Below are 14175 nucleotides of genomic sequence, written 5' to 3' on the forward strand. Positions count from 1 at the left end.
AATTTTGCCTATTTCTACTTACCTGATTTATTCAGTCTCTCATTGGCCATCAGTTAAATTTAGAACAAAAGAGCTGTAAAAATGTCCTGATAAACACGGGAGTGATTTCATCAGACATGCCCTTAATGCGCTGGTTCTAAGGGCGGGGGGGGGGGGGGAAAGATAGGAGGACGGAGACCAATCTGTACCCACCTGGCTCCTCTCCAACTCCCCTCTGAAGGAGCCCTGGGCGCTCAGGCAGAACGGACCGGTCAGCAAAAGTAAAGGGCTTCAGACTCAAACAAAACTCTTCATTTTAACCCTCTCACAGACACTGCAGCAAATCCCTTTGTTTGCCACCTCTTCTGTCAAGTGGAACTTTCTGGATTCCCTTGAAGACACAAATCTCTCATCACGAAAGATCTGGCAAGGCTTATTTTCCCCGCTTCATGACCTTCTTAGCCATGAGAGGCCTTTTTTCCATTGTCCACCTGGTAGGCTGGAGGGCAGAGGTGGCTGAAATTCACATGTAATCCCCAACGTTATTTTAACCCCAAATTTCAACCTCCTCTCCTATATAGATGAGAAAAATGACCCTTTCATGTTCCCTTCTCCTGCATTCCAAAGGAGGGAATGGGAATGAGCAATTAGTATGGCTTGTACATAACTTAGAGAAACTCCTGGAAACGTAAAATCAAAAGAATTTCAAGAAACATTCTATAAAACTCAGGCTTCCTACCCAACCGGCCTCCAAAAGACTCCTCCGAATTCCTGAGGCCTCGCATGTCTGGCGTGCAGTGTCTGATCCTGGAGGTCAGCCCCACTTCGTACATCTGAGGCCGTGGGATTGGGGCCATGCACAGAACCGAAGACATGAGACAGGTGAAGGATTTATGTCTCGAGATTTTCAAAAAGCAAGAGGAGTAAATATTCCTCTGCAGAAAGCCGGAGTGATGATAAGTTTCGAAGAAAGTGGGAAGGGAGGGGCAGCGGATGGGAGGAAAATGCAGGGGACTCCAGGCTGTGCCCAGAGGACGGAGTCGCAGAGTTTGAGGTTTTCAAATGTGGACGGGTGTAAAGCGTGTTGGCTCGAGTGGATAAACAGGCTGTAGGTGTGGCAGGATGTGTGGGTCCAGCATGAAGGAGGTGAGGTTCAGGTGAGGAGACAGAGAGTGGGGGCAGAGCATAAGAAGAGCCAGGCTGGACTGAGCCCCTCACTCAAACAGAGAGGGAAATGATCACTTTGTCCAGAGGGAATACTGATGCCTGCTCCAGGTCCACGGGCATATGATAAAGGGTCTTGAACCACATTCCCTACTTCTCATGACCAAATCAGATGGAGGGGAGGCACATGAACAGAAAGAGAATTCTCTGAGAGGTGAACAAGTAGGTTAATCTTAGGATGAGGAAGATAGCAGAGAGCACTGTAATGAACAGTGAAATAGATGTGGGTCCAAATCCCAGTTCCTCCCACTTCCTGGCTGAATGCTTCAGGCTTTAGGAGCCCATCTAGACCCCAGCCATGTGGCAGTTGGAAAGTGAGGACCATTATCTGAGAAATGCTGTAACACATACCCAGTGCTTAGGAAAGAGTCTGGTGGTTGGGATCAGTAAAAAATTAATTGAGGTTCTTAATCTTCCAACAACCACCTTCTCAAGGAAAATTATTTTTAGGAGAGTGAGATAGGTAAGAAGAAATAGTAATGAAGCAAACAAATGATAGCGGAAAAAATCATTTACTGTCTTGATTTATAACTGCCTACAAGTCAGCTACACAGAGAAATGAAAACATGCCCACCCAGAAGCTTGTTTGGGAATGTTCATAGCAGCATTATTCATAATAGCCAAAAAGGAGAAACACTCTGAACGGCTATCAACTCACGAGTGGATCAGCAAAATGTGGTACATCCATACAATGGAATATTATTCAGTCTTAGCAAGGAATCACTGTGGATACCTGCTAATGTGGGGACGGAGCTTGGAAACATTATGTTAAATGCAAGAAGCCAGACACAAAAGTCCATGTATTGTATGATTCTATTTATATGAAATGTCGAGAATAGTCAAATCTACAGAGAAAACAGATTACTGCTTGTCGGGAGCTGGGGGTGAAGGGCTAGGGGAAAATGGGAAGTGACTGCCAATGCATATTGGGTTTCTTTGTGGGGTGGTGACAAATGTACAACTCTGTGAATATAGCAAAAATGAGACACTGTACATTTAAAAAAAAGTTAGCTACACAGCTCTTAACGCCTCCTGCTTCCCCTCTCCTGAATAAAGAATATTTGTCTTCCCTGGGTGAGAGGTCTTGATGGGTAGAGCATATGTGATGCAGAATTCCAGCAATTTCTTTAATTGTGAATATCAGAAGATATCGATCCTCTTCCTCTGGGGACATTGTCAGGTGGGTGGCCAGAGAGATTGTTTTGCTTTTTCTTTCCATCAGCTTCTTTCAATCCTGGCTACTGCATTTGGTTTCCCCATCAGCACAGTGGTTAAAAATCAATCTCTGCTTGATCTTCACAGGCAAAAGCTTTAAGTGGACAGGCCTTTTCACACCCAGTTTAAAGCTTATAAAAGAAATACTGATGGGGTGCTCTGAGGCCTCGGTTTTAGGCTTCTCCAAATCATGAGGACGGGGGACCTAAAAGCAATGCTTTCTCCAAACTACTCCAGTGAAGAGGCAACATGACTTTCTTTAGGGAACAAATTGCAAGGATAAGGTACTGGAAAACCACTCTCCATGGCCCATTTGATGTTTGATTTATCTGATAAACATGCCAATAACTGCCTACAAAACAACCTCATAATATTATCGGTTCCAGGAAATCAACCTTTTTCACAAAAGTCAACAGTGTTTTTAAGGGAATACCTACGTTAAAAAAATCAGAATGCCAATTTATTCATTTGCAATAATAATCATCATCATCATGATAACAAAAAACAACAGCAAAGAGTATTTCTGCACGACTCTGAAAGTCTCTGGATAATGCTGGCTTTTGACCACAAAAAGCACACTGCCTATAGTCTTCAAACATTCCAGGAATCAAACACGAAAGCGTTTCTCAAAGACTTCCCACGAAAACCATTTTACTACATAGGGTTAATCAGGTCTCTTTAAATGTCAATAAAGTCTCTTTATATGTTTTGGCTTCAATGTTCAGGACTGAAGGCACAAAAGAGATGATGAAGTGCCTTGTTTTATGACAGGTTACTCTGGTCAGTGGCATGTCAGCTGTAAAACATAAACTTCCACGGAGACAAGCACATTCAGTGACTATAAGTAGCCCACTGGGTCCAATTTTCATGAAGAGGTGCCAACCCCATTTGGTGTGTATAATCTACAAATGAATCCAAGCACTATCAGTGCTGAAACCTGCAAGACTCTAACTGGCAGGGCATGATGGGGGGGGGGGGGCGCGGGTCCTCCAGAAAGAGAGAAAAAGGATTTCTTCATGACATTGGAAGTTAAGAGCAGATTATATAAGATTTAAGTTGAAATCATAAAAATAAAACTTTCATGGATCACCAGATATCTAGAAAGCTGTAAACTCAAGCTGGTCATAAAAGAGAAATCCATTAAACTTAATGATTTCTATTCTACATTCAGCATTTCATGTTTTTTGCATCCAGATATGAGAAGTACAATGCCCTATTCTGCTTTTGTTTGGCTATGGTTGAAAAATTCAGATGGTACCATGATTCTTGTGGGGTCTTAAGGAGGGATCTTCCAGAGTTCTCCCTTAATTAACGACTTTTGTTGGCATTTTAGAATTCTGGATTCCCCCAAACACTCCCTTGCCGGATTGGAGCAACTTCTAGCTACTCTTGGAACATCATGAGCAGTGTACTTATGGGGAAAATATAAGTTGCCTTTTACACGTTTTGACAGTCAATGCTCAGTAATAACCTGACAGTATTTAATTATAATGCCCCACTTTTCTATAGTACTCTACAGTTCATAAAGGGCTTTCTTTCACACTCATGTAGGCTTCTTTGTATTAAACCACAGCTTTGCAGTTCAATTTCTGTTAAACCCTTCCAAAGGTATTAGTCAATTACTGATCATTTAACATAAAGGTGCCTGAAATCTATGAGGGCAATTTGGGAGAAAGTGATTGCAGACTGGGGAGGGGGAGGACAGAAAGATCATGACATCAACATTGTTCTTATAGTTTTGACAGTAAAGAAAAACCAGCAAAAGATACAACAAAATGCATAAACTTGAAACTAAAAGGAAATGTTTCTAGCAACTAGGGCCACAGTACTGATTTAAACAGAAGGGGAAGACCATTAAACCTGACTGCTAGTCACTAAATTTTAACTACACTAGCAACAGAATCTGAGCCTCAAGTGCAAATCGGAGTAACAGCTGAAACAATTTCTTACCACTGCAGGGGTGTATGGGTGAGGGGGGAACAAAGTATTCTTTTTAATGCAGCAGGACATCACCCTGACAATCTAACTATGACAAGCTTGCACCATCCTGGGCATTCTATTTCTGCTTCCGAACAGAACAGCATCAGTAACATTTGTGATCATATTCTGTCAGCTGCTCGGCTAACAGAATTTTTCGCTTGTATATGGATAGTAAGCTCCCTAAGAAGGAGCAGCTCCAAGACCAGGGTTCTACCTTTTTGCTTTACAGTAGGATGCCAGCAAGAATAGTTCTGTGCATGCATTACACCCATAAACAGATTTGAAATAAACAAGGTTTGTAATCTGCAAATTGGCTCCTTGGAGCAAGTAACTGATTCATCAGATATTTGTAAAAGCAAATGTAAAATCCGTGAGTTATGTCTCTGTGTCGACAAACTATAAACTGCTCAGAACTTTGATGTTAGCAAGGCATTTTGCTTTGATGTGCTGGATTTTTCCCGTGTATGTGTGGAACACATACACAAAAGAGAATTATAAACTTCAGCGTTCTTTAACCTTTACAAACCAACACAGTAATTATATTGCAAGATATCTGACAACCCGGGGTAATATGAGCAAAGAATTCTTTTTTTCCCCCACTTCCTTAAAATAGTTCTCAATTTTTCTACAATTTACAGACTCCCTGTGCAAAAGATTTTCATAGCCATGAATCGTACTAAAGATAAATTGGTAGATAAAATAAAATCGCTATTCCAATTCACGAGAATATTTGAGGCACCTCCAAAGGAAATGTTTCTCCAAACATAAAGACGGTATTAAATTTTAAGAGCAAGGCTATCATCAAAATGAATGCAGAAAAGAGTAAACATAAGTTAACTTGACAAGCCCATACTGATAAAGCACTGATAAACGTTATCTCTGGGTTACAAGCCCAGTACAGGCTGTCCCCAATTTATGAATGATCTGTGCACAGAAAGTTCATTTGTAAGTCAGTTGGTTGGAACTCCAAACCCATTTTCTCAGAGAAACGAAGTTTATAAATAGTGCTTTGTTTTGTAGGAAGGCAAACAAGAGCTATTAAACCCATAACGTTGACAAATTCTAGTACTGACAGCTCTCAAACAAGTTGTCCCTATGTTGAGCAGGGAACACCAGGTGCAAAAATCAAGAGGAGGTGGGAAGAAGGTTTCTCCTTCCTCACCTGGACCTTCCAAAGTTTTTTCTGGCATCTGCCTGCCTCTCTTTATAGACTGCCTCCTGGCTCCACTTTCATTCCACCCCCTCTATCTAAACACTTCATCCCAACCCATGGAATAGATCACCAAAATAATTTTATATAGTTAACCCTCACCCCTCTTCCCCAAACTCCCAGTCTTGTGCTCAGATAACTGACTAAAACTTACAGAGAGTTTAGTTCAGTAAACACTTGTTTCAGAGTTTGGTGGGAGATACAATCTCCGGAGAGTGCAATAGGAATAAACCAAGCTCTGAGTACAGAACACAGATAATGAGACATTTGGAAGGACTGGGATAATTTCAGGAATTCCTTTGGAATTGAGTTATGTTAACAGGAACAGGACCCAGGAAGTACAGTTGAAAGAACTTAAAGAGAAGCAGTTGCCTCACCAATCCGCACAGATTAAAGCCCAGGATGGTGATGGGGGTGCCATCTCCTAGTGGAGGTATTTAGAAGGTTCCCTGCCTTTCCATGTGGAGCCACACATGATTGCTTGCTCTTTTTCCCAGTGAAGAGAACATCAGGGAGTGTGTGTTCAGAGGAAGATGGTCTGAAGAATAATGAGTCCTGACACGCTGACTCGGTGGGCTCTTGATTTTCCTGGGACAGAGCTGTGGTATTCTGCAAATAACTGGGTACTCACCCAGGTATGCCCGAGGGTGCGGCTGGGATGGAGGTAAAGGATGACATCAGGCTCAAGAAGGTACCCAGTGAGGCTGGTTAGTGGCAGAGGCTGGTTAGGGTTCCACAAACCAGCTTCCTTGTCCTCCCAAGGCATTAGAGGCTGGCACTTCCCACCTTTCCCGGCTGTTCCGTATGTCCATTTGACTAAGTCTGGCCAACGGAACGTGAAAGAGAGTGATGTACGCCTCTTCCATTAATAAATCTCCAGTGAGATCTTTTACTCTCTCTCTTCCCCCCCAGCTGCTGCAGAGGAACCTTCAGGTCTCCCAGTGACCTTAGGGAATGGCTGAGCCATGAGATGGAAGGACTCTTGGGTCTGGGGATCTCTACCCTGTGGATACCTCCACCCTCAACTGTGAATCCTGGAAGTTAACTCTCACCAGGTGGCAGTTCTTAATGCACCATCCTTGCTCTCTGTGCCTTCTCCTCTTTGTGCATCTCAGGAAAAGGTCCTTTATGTTCACCTACCCTGAATAATCCACTAGGTTGGTTTGTCTCTTAAAATGAATGGCCCCACCCCCGCTGAGATTTCATAATGCTTCGAGTTTTTCCACTTCCTTCACTGTGGTCAATATAGTTAACACTCAAAAGCCCCCTTATTCCTTTTAATCTACTTGGGGAACCGGGTAAGTGAACTCATTACATCATTAACCTTACTCTCAGTGCCCTGCCTGGCCTTCGGGGCTCTGGGTATCTCAGGGCCTCATCCACAGAGTCAAGGGTAGGATTGTTTTGTCGGTCATTCTTCTCCTTCTTGAGAAGTCTTTTTCCAACTATTTGCAGATTTCATAAGTAGGTTAGGGTCGCAAAAGTATGTGTACTGGATAAGAAAACTAGGATCATATTCTTGTTATGACAAATTTCACAGAAGTGACATCATGTGAAACGCCGTTAAAACAGCCCGCTCACTTCATTCTTATTTATTCAGTTTACTTTTCATGGGGAAGGGATGAAGAGAAAACTAGAGAAGAAAAGATGACAGTGAAGAAGGGAAGGAACCCGTAACCATGCTACCTCTTACTCTGTACGTATGCCCCTTACTACATTATTGAATGTTACAGGGTACGGTACAAACTCTAAATTAAGATAGAACTTCAATTTTGTTCATTCCTAAAACTTGGCTTTCTATCCTTGCTTCTTCCACGACAATTTTCTGGCAGTCTCCACCCTCATCTCTTTGTTGCATTTCTGAAAGGTCCGCTAGGTTAAACGACCCTCCTCACTCATGCTCTCTCTCTAAAAAAAAAAAAAAAAAAGTACCTTTATATGGAACCTTTAGATAGAACCATTGACTATAATTACAATTTAGAACTATGCTCCCTATGAAAAAGATACTGAAGTACATACAAAGACCATAACAAGATTATTTGGGGTGCCTGGGTGGCTCAGTCATTAAGCATCTGCCTTCGGCTCAGGTCATGATCCCGGGGTCCTGGGATCGAGCCCCGCATCGGGCTCCCTGCTCAGCAGGAATCCTGCTTCTCCCTCTCCCACTCCCCCCTGCTTGTGTTCCCTCTCTTGCTGTGTATCTCTCTGTCAAAAAATAAATAAAATCTTAAAAAAAAAAAAAAGAAAGATTCTTCATCCCCTGAGTTTGAACATAGAGGGCACCTTGTGGTCACTCCATAGAGTGTCACTGCCAATGTCCACTCTATGAAAGATGTCATTTCTTTTTAATTCTACACAAAACATCTATTTGTATTATGAAACATACTGCCATTTAAACCATGTTTTAAATATACCATAGGCAATTCATAGTTCATGGAGAGCTCTCATCATCAAGAAGATATTGGAGCTGAAGTTTACATGCTGCAAAAGTGATACACAACGCTTCATTCTGGACTAGAATCAGAACCACCACAATTGCACACTTGTAAGAATACCAAGCAGTTTCCATGTACAGTTAACCATAAAAGGAGTTAACGTGCTCTTCAGTTTCCTATTCTCAATAAAATGTCTATTTATTGTCTATTTTTGTCTAACCATTGGATGATATCAAAAAAGGGGTAAGAACTCAATTTTTAAGAAACATAACTTAAAATGTTGATTGTGAGAGGAATGGAAATCTTCAAAGACCTGCATGCAAAGACCTTTAACACATAAATCCAATTTCTACCAGCCATAATCAGATGCATAAGTCCAAGTGTGCACAAAGTGAATACACCCACTCTTCTGCCCCTATCCTGACGTTACCCAAGCCCCAAGACTGATTCCGACTGTGTGGGATAACAGCTCATAGCTACTGATGAGGAGGCTACCAGCTTGTTGCAGAGATAAAAAAAAAATATATATATATATATATATATATATATATAGACACACACACACATATATATATATACACACATATATATACACACACATACATTTATGGATATGTGTGTGTGTGTGTATATATATATATACACATGCATATATATAGTCATCTTTGAAGCCGAAGTGGAAAATTGTGAAATAAATGATGAAAACAAAGGAATAAAGGATACAGAAACCCTTTGCCAAGTAACACAGAGAAGGGGCAAGCCAAGAGAAGAATAACATAGCCTAATCTGTCCAGAAGAACATTAACCAAGAGTCTGCTCAATGGGCACCATTATATAAACCAAGTCCAAAAGACATAGTGTCTAAAGATCGGGAGCTTGAAACTTCAGCACACCAGCTTATTTTTCTATTTCTTCTGTAAAGTTCCTTGTGCTTTTATGGTATTTTAACTTTCGTGTTTGAGACCGTTGGGATCCAGAGATCGCTATCTTGGCAGAGTTAAAAGAGTATGTGTGGGCTTTTCCTAAGCAGAATGGTGATTTAATAGGTTTTTTTGGTGAGTAGACTCTGAACGGTAGGCTTGACATCTTTATTAAGCATAGAGAAATGCCAACTTGAAAAAATATCCTAACACTGTTCATGGTTGCTGTTAGGAAGAGAACAATCCCCTCAATCCCTTCCCTTCTTTTCATTTGGAGGACAGGGACCACCCCCCTCCCCCCAGTAGGTGGGTCTGAGCTGGTCATCTACGAAGCCATTCAGTCCAGCTCAAGCCATGGGCTTTTTTCTGCTCATGTTTCCTTGGCAGCTTTTTCATCCCCCTTCTTTGCCTAGAATACATAATCCCCCAATGTAGGCCCTCAAATATCTGCTGAAGGAATTATTTCACTTACAGACACCCACGTCACCTATCTGTCCTGTAAGCCTGACTCGGGAATCATCTTTGACTCCTCCTTCTTCATGCCCCACATCCATCCATCACTAAGTTCTACAAGTCTGCCTCTTCAAATGCTTTTAGATAGGCTATCGCTTCTTTTTTCTGACTCGCCACCCCAGGCCCCAGATGAATAGCGTCTCATGACCTCTTATGAGAAGAGGTCTGTTGCTGTTTGCTTTTTATTTCTTTATCATAAACTTAACTCTGCAATCCAGCTAGACTTGGAGGGGAGTAAGGAAAATATGGATCCGCAGAACTGTAGTGAGAACACAAAGATTATAGGACATTTCGAGCAGTTGGGGGTGACGGGGTACTCTCCCAAGCTATAGAAGGAATGGTCGGGTGCTTAAGATAACACAGAAGTCAAATTTATTAGATTTGTCCACAGTCAGCAATGGTGATCTTCTTGCTGGTCCTGCCATTCCTGGACCCAAAGCGCTGCATGGTGTCCACAATATTCCTGCCCTTGCTCACCTTGCCAAAGACCACACTTTTGCCATCCAACCACTCAGTCTTGGCAGTGCAGATGAAAACCCTGGAACCATTTGTGTTGGGTCCAGCATCTGCCATGGACAAGACGCCAGGACCCATGTGTTTCGGGATGAAATTCTCATCATCCGCTTTCTCCCCACAGATGGACCAGCCACCGTGCCATGATGGTGAGTGACGTCACCACCCTGGCACAGAGAGCCCGGAATAATCCTGTGAAAGCAGGAAGCTTTATAACCAAATTCTTTCTCCCCGGTGCTCAGAGCAGGAAAATTCTCTGCTGTCTTTGGAACTTTGTCTGCCAACAACTCAAAGGAGACGCAGCCCAAGGGCTCACTGTCTCACTGCAATGCTGAAAAACACAATGGGACGGACCATTGCTGGGAGGCATCTGCAAGGCCTCATTACCTATTTCTCACTCCTAACTCACCTGCCCTCATCCTTCCCGAGTCCCAGCCACCTGGATATGCTTTCGCCAATTTTATATATGTACCGTCTCACTGTGTCACTTCCTCAAGCGAGAATTTGGAACCGTGTCACCTGCCCCATGAACTTCAAACTCTGATGCCACATCTCAGTGGTCCTCTACTCCGCCCTCCCCACAAGGGCCCAGCTTCCTTTCATACTGATCTCCAGCAACAATACACACAACCCTCGGCCGGCCTCTCCACCTATCCCACAGAGGCCGTCTGCATCCCTCCCTCCAGTCTTTGTCCCTGCTGTCCCTGCTCCTAGACCCTTCCCTGTTTTTTTTTTTTTAATATTAATTTATTTATTTGAGAGAGAGAGAGAGCGCAGAGGGGGAAGGGGCAGAGGGAGAGGGACAGAGAGAATCTTTAAGTAGACTCGCCACTGAGCACAGAGTCTGACATGGGACTCGATCTCACGACCCTGAGATCATGACCTGAGCTGAAATCAAGAGTTGGACGCTCAACCAACTAAGCCCCCCAGGTGCCCCCCAGACTGATCCCTGTTTGTCCCACCCATCATCTCTACACCTCCTTTCAAGGTGCTTCTCCTGTGAAACTCATCCTGACCCCTCTCCCCCAGCCATACCCCCTTCCTCTCAACACTCACTGACCCACACTTGCCCCCCGCCCACTGCAAATTCTTGGTTGTATACTGTCATGTATTGCTCTGTAATTGCCTCTTGGGGAATGGTACTGTGTCCTCAGCTAGATCTTCATAAAGATAATTTTAGATTTATAGACAGTTGCAAAAATAGTACTGAGGCAATGCCTTGTCCCCAGCACCAGGCTTTATGTTCAAGTCTTACATAATCATGGGACAATGATCAAAACTAGAACATTAAGCTTGGTCAACACTACCAACTAAATCATGGAATTTATTAGGATTAGGATTTCACCACTTTTTCCACTCCCGTCCTTTTTCTGTTTCAGGAGCCCCTCTAGGTTTTCACAGGACATGGACACGTCCTGTCTCCTCCAATCCGTGCACTTCCTCAATCCTTCCTCATCTTTAAGACCATGACACTTTCGAAGAGTACTCCTCATCAGCTGTTTTCTAGAATGTTCTTCAACTGGGGTTGGCTATTTTCTCTTGATGACAGTGGGATTACACAGGAGTGGGAAGGACACCCCAGCAATGATGCGTCCTTCTCAGCATTTCCTACGAAGGGGCACCCAATGTCAGTATGTATTATTGGCGATGCTAAAACTTAATCACTTAGTTAAGGCGAGTCTCTCAGGATTCTCCAGGTAGAGTTACATATTTCTTTTTGTAATTTACTAAGTATTTTGGAGGGAGATACTTTAAAATGCTACAAATATCCTGTTTCTGCTTAATCTTTCACCCACCAATTCTAGCATTCATCAGTGGAACAATACTGTGGCTTCTAAGCCTCTCATTTATTTGTTTACTTATTGGAATTCTTCCGTAAGGAGAATTCTTTTGCCCTACTTACTTATTTATTCAATTATTTAGTTATATCAATATGGACTCATGGAGATTTATTTTATTCTTTGGGTTGTAGTCCACTATTACTTCATCACGCATGCTGTTCTAACCCCCAGCTAGATCTTGTGCTGCACCATAGCAGATGTGACCATGTCTTATACTTCTTATGCATCTCCCCTCGTGTCTAAGACAATGATAAGGACACGGTAGGTGTCTGACTCATTCATTGACTGAATGACTGACTGATTCAGTCCCTCAACAAATAATGCTCGTCGCCTTGTCTTAGGTGCCAGAGTTACAACAAAATAAAAATTTCTTATTTCAGGGGGTTTGCAGACTAGTTCACAGAGACTCATGTGTATATCTACAAGGCCCTGATAAAAGTATTTGGAGGAGTAATGCAATAGCTCAAATGAGAATATATTAAACTCTACCTAGTGAAAGAAGAGCAGGGTGATAGGCAGAAAAAACTTCCTTAAGAAAAACAGTACTCCGTTCCCTTTTTACTCCATTGCTCTATAATAATAAAAATAAGTGGGCATATAAAATATCTAGAGACAAATACCATAACACAGCAGATATACCCTGCCTCTGCATCTTCTAAACTAATTCTTAAAATCAAACCTCAGGGGCATGTTTTTTAGGACGATTTAATGTAGTAAACATGGACTCTTTATATAGTGACTATATGCTTTACTAAGAAAATTGGAAAGAGCTAAGGTAAAAAAAAATCTGAGGAGCCATTTGTCTTAATCCAGTTTCCAAATCCAATTTCATAGTTTTTGTGCCTTCACAGGGAATAATGAAGAGCAAATAAGAAGCATCATCAATCAAAGATGGACTCCCTAAGTTTCTTTACTTAATTCAATTTTCTTGTACCGCTCCTACTGTATTTTTCAAACAAAGCTGTTCTTTTCTGCGTGTGATAGTTCAGACCTGCAAACATCCTCAGGAATAATAAACAAACAATCGGGGCACATTTTCTGTCACAAATTACACTCTGTAACATTCTTTATCCAAAGCATTTTGGACTCACAGCAAGCAGAGACACATCTAACACACAAAAATACCCTGCCTTATTGCAAGAGCTGCAAACAATAGAGAATTTGTATTTTTAGACACTTTTTGACACTTAAACCTGTTAATATTTAACTCCTACTATTGTTCTAAATGATGAATAAGCAAAGGCTCTCCTGCACAACCAATGTTACATCACACACTCTGGATGCAACAGTAAATGCTGACGTTTCCTATCGCCCTTTCTAATTATTGTCAATGTGTCTTTTCCATGTTAGGGTATACACAACAGATGCACCTGTGTGTTGTGTCTGTGGCCATCCCCACGCACGTATGCACGGATGCACACACAAATAGGATCATAGGCATGCGGATTCATCCCCATGTTCATATCCACTTAGAAATCTAGCTTGCTCGGCTGCCTGACATGTCCGTGAGCATGAAACACACCCAGCATGCAATCCAGTGGCTTTCCTTTTGTTACCTTTGGTAGGAGATTAAGATAGAAATCTTAAAAAAAAAAAAAAAAAAGGAAAAGAAAAAGAAAGCAAGCAAGCAAGCCAAGAAGATACTTCATGGCGTCTGTGATTAAGAGACAGAAGCCAAGGAGACACTTGGTGAAGATTTACCTCGTTTCACCTTTCCTGCTTCAAGCCTTCTTCCTTCAGCATCCTACTTACCTTCCTCTTGTTCCTAGCCCACTGACCACCCCGCCCCATCTCTCCCCGGACCTCCGGAAAGGAGCATTATTAAATGAAACAAGAGAGCATTCCTTTTTGTTAGGCTGTTATTCAACGTTGACTCAGAGAAAAAAATTTACTACAAAATGATGTGGTGTAAAGCCCAACGGAGAGTGGACAACTCTGTGACGGAACTCCCTGAAAAATTTTTGGAAAAGTCCCATACACACAGAAGGATGTCTGGGCCAGAAAAAAAAATGGGTAGCAGGAAAAAAAAAATAATTCATGAATATTTTTAAATGTTTTCACAATAGATTTTTCCTGTCCGTGACTGGTTCTCCAGGGGGTATCCTCATAGGTGATCACCGCCCCTGACGCCTTCCCCATACGGTAAGCACGGTGCACATCGACAGAAACAGCATGGAATGGGAGTCAGAGTTCACAAAACATTTCTTATGCACGACCTCACTTGATCTTTTTTTTATTTTTTAAGAATTTATTTATTTGAGCGAGAGAGAGAGCACAAGCAGGAGGAGGGGCAGAGGGAGAAGCAGGCTCTCCACTGAGCAGAGAGCCCGATGCGGGGCTTGATC

General features: G+C 42.3%; 1 protein-coding gene and 1 pseudogene across 15 annotated transcripts in view; both read right to left on the reverse strand.

Moving 5' to 3' along the window:
- Window positions 1-14175, reverse strand: part of ATXN1 (ataxin 1) — a 391544-nt gene that overhangs the window by 218405 nt on the left and 158964 nt on the right. Inside the window, exon 5 of one of the 14 annotated variants that reach the window (XR_004301879.1) lies at window positions 180-370. The exons of the other annotated variants lie outside the window; for them this stretch is intronic. The gene's annotated coding sequence lies outside the window, so the exon portion shown is untranslated. Of the gene's footprint in view, window positions 1-179; window positions 371-14175 lie in introns of those variants that run through there. 14 annotated transcript variants of the gene reach the window in all.
- Window positions 8682-10705, reverse strand: LOC116645051 (annotated as a pseudogene). Its single transcript, XR_004301881.1, has one exon. The product of XR_004301881.1 is annotated as a peptidyl-prolyl cis-trans isomerase A-like (transcript).

This window comes from Phoca vitulina, unplaced genomic scaffold, assembly GCF_004348235.1.
Source record: "Phoca vitulina isolate PV1807 unplaced genomic scaffold, GSC_HSeal_1.0 scaffold31, whole genome shotgun sequence".
Classification (NCBI taxonomy): Eukaryota; Metazoa; Chordata; class Mammalia; order Carnivora; family Phocidae; genus Phoca; species Phoca vitulina.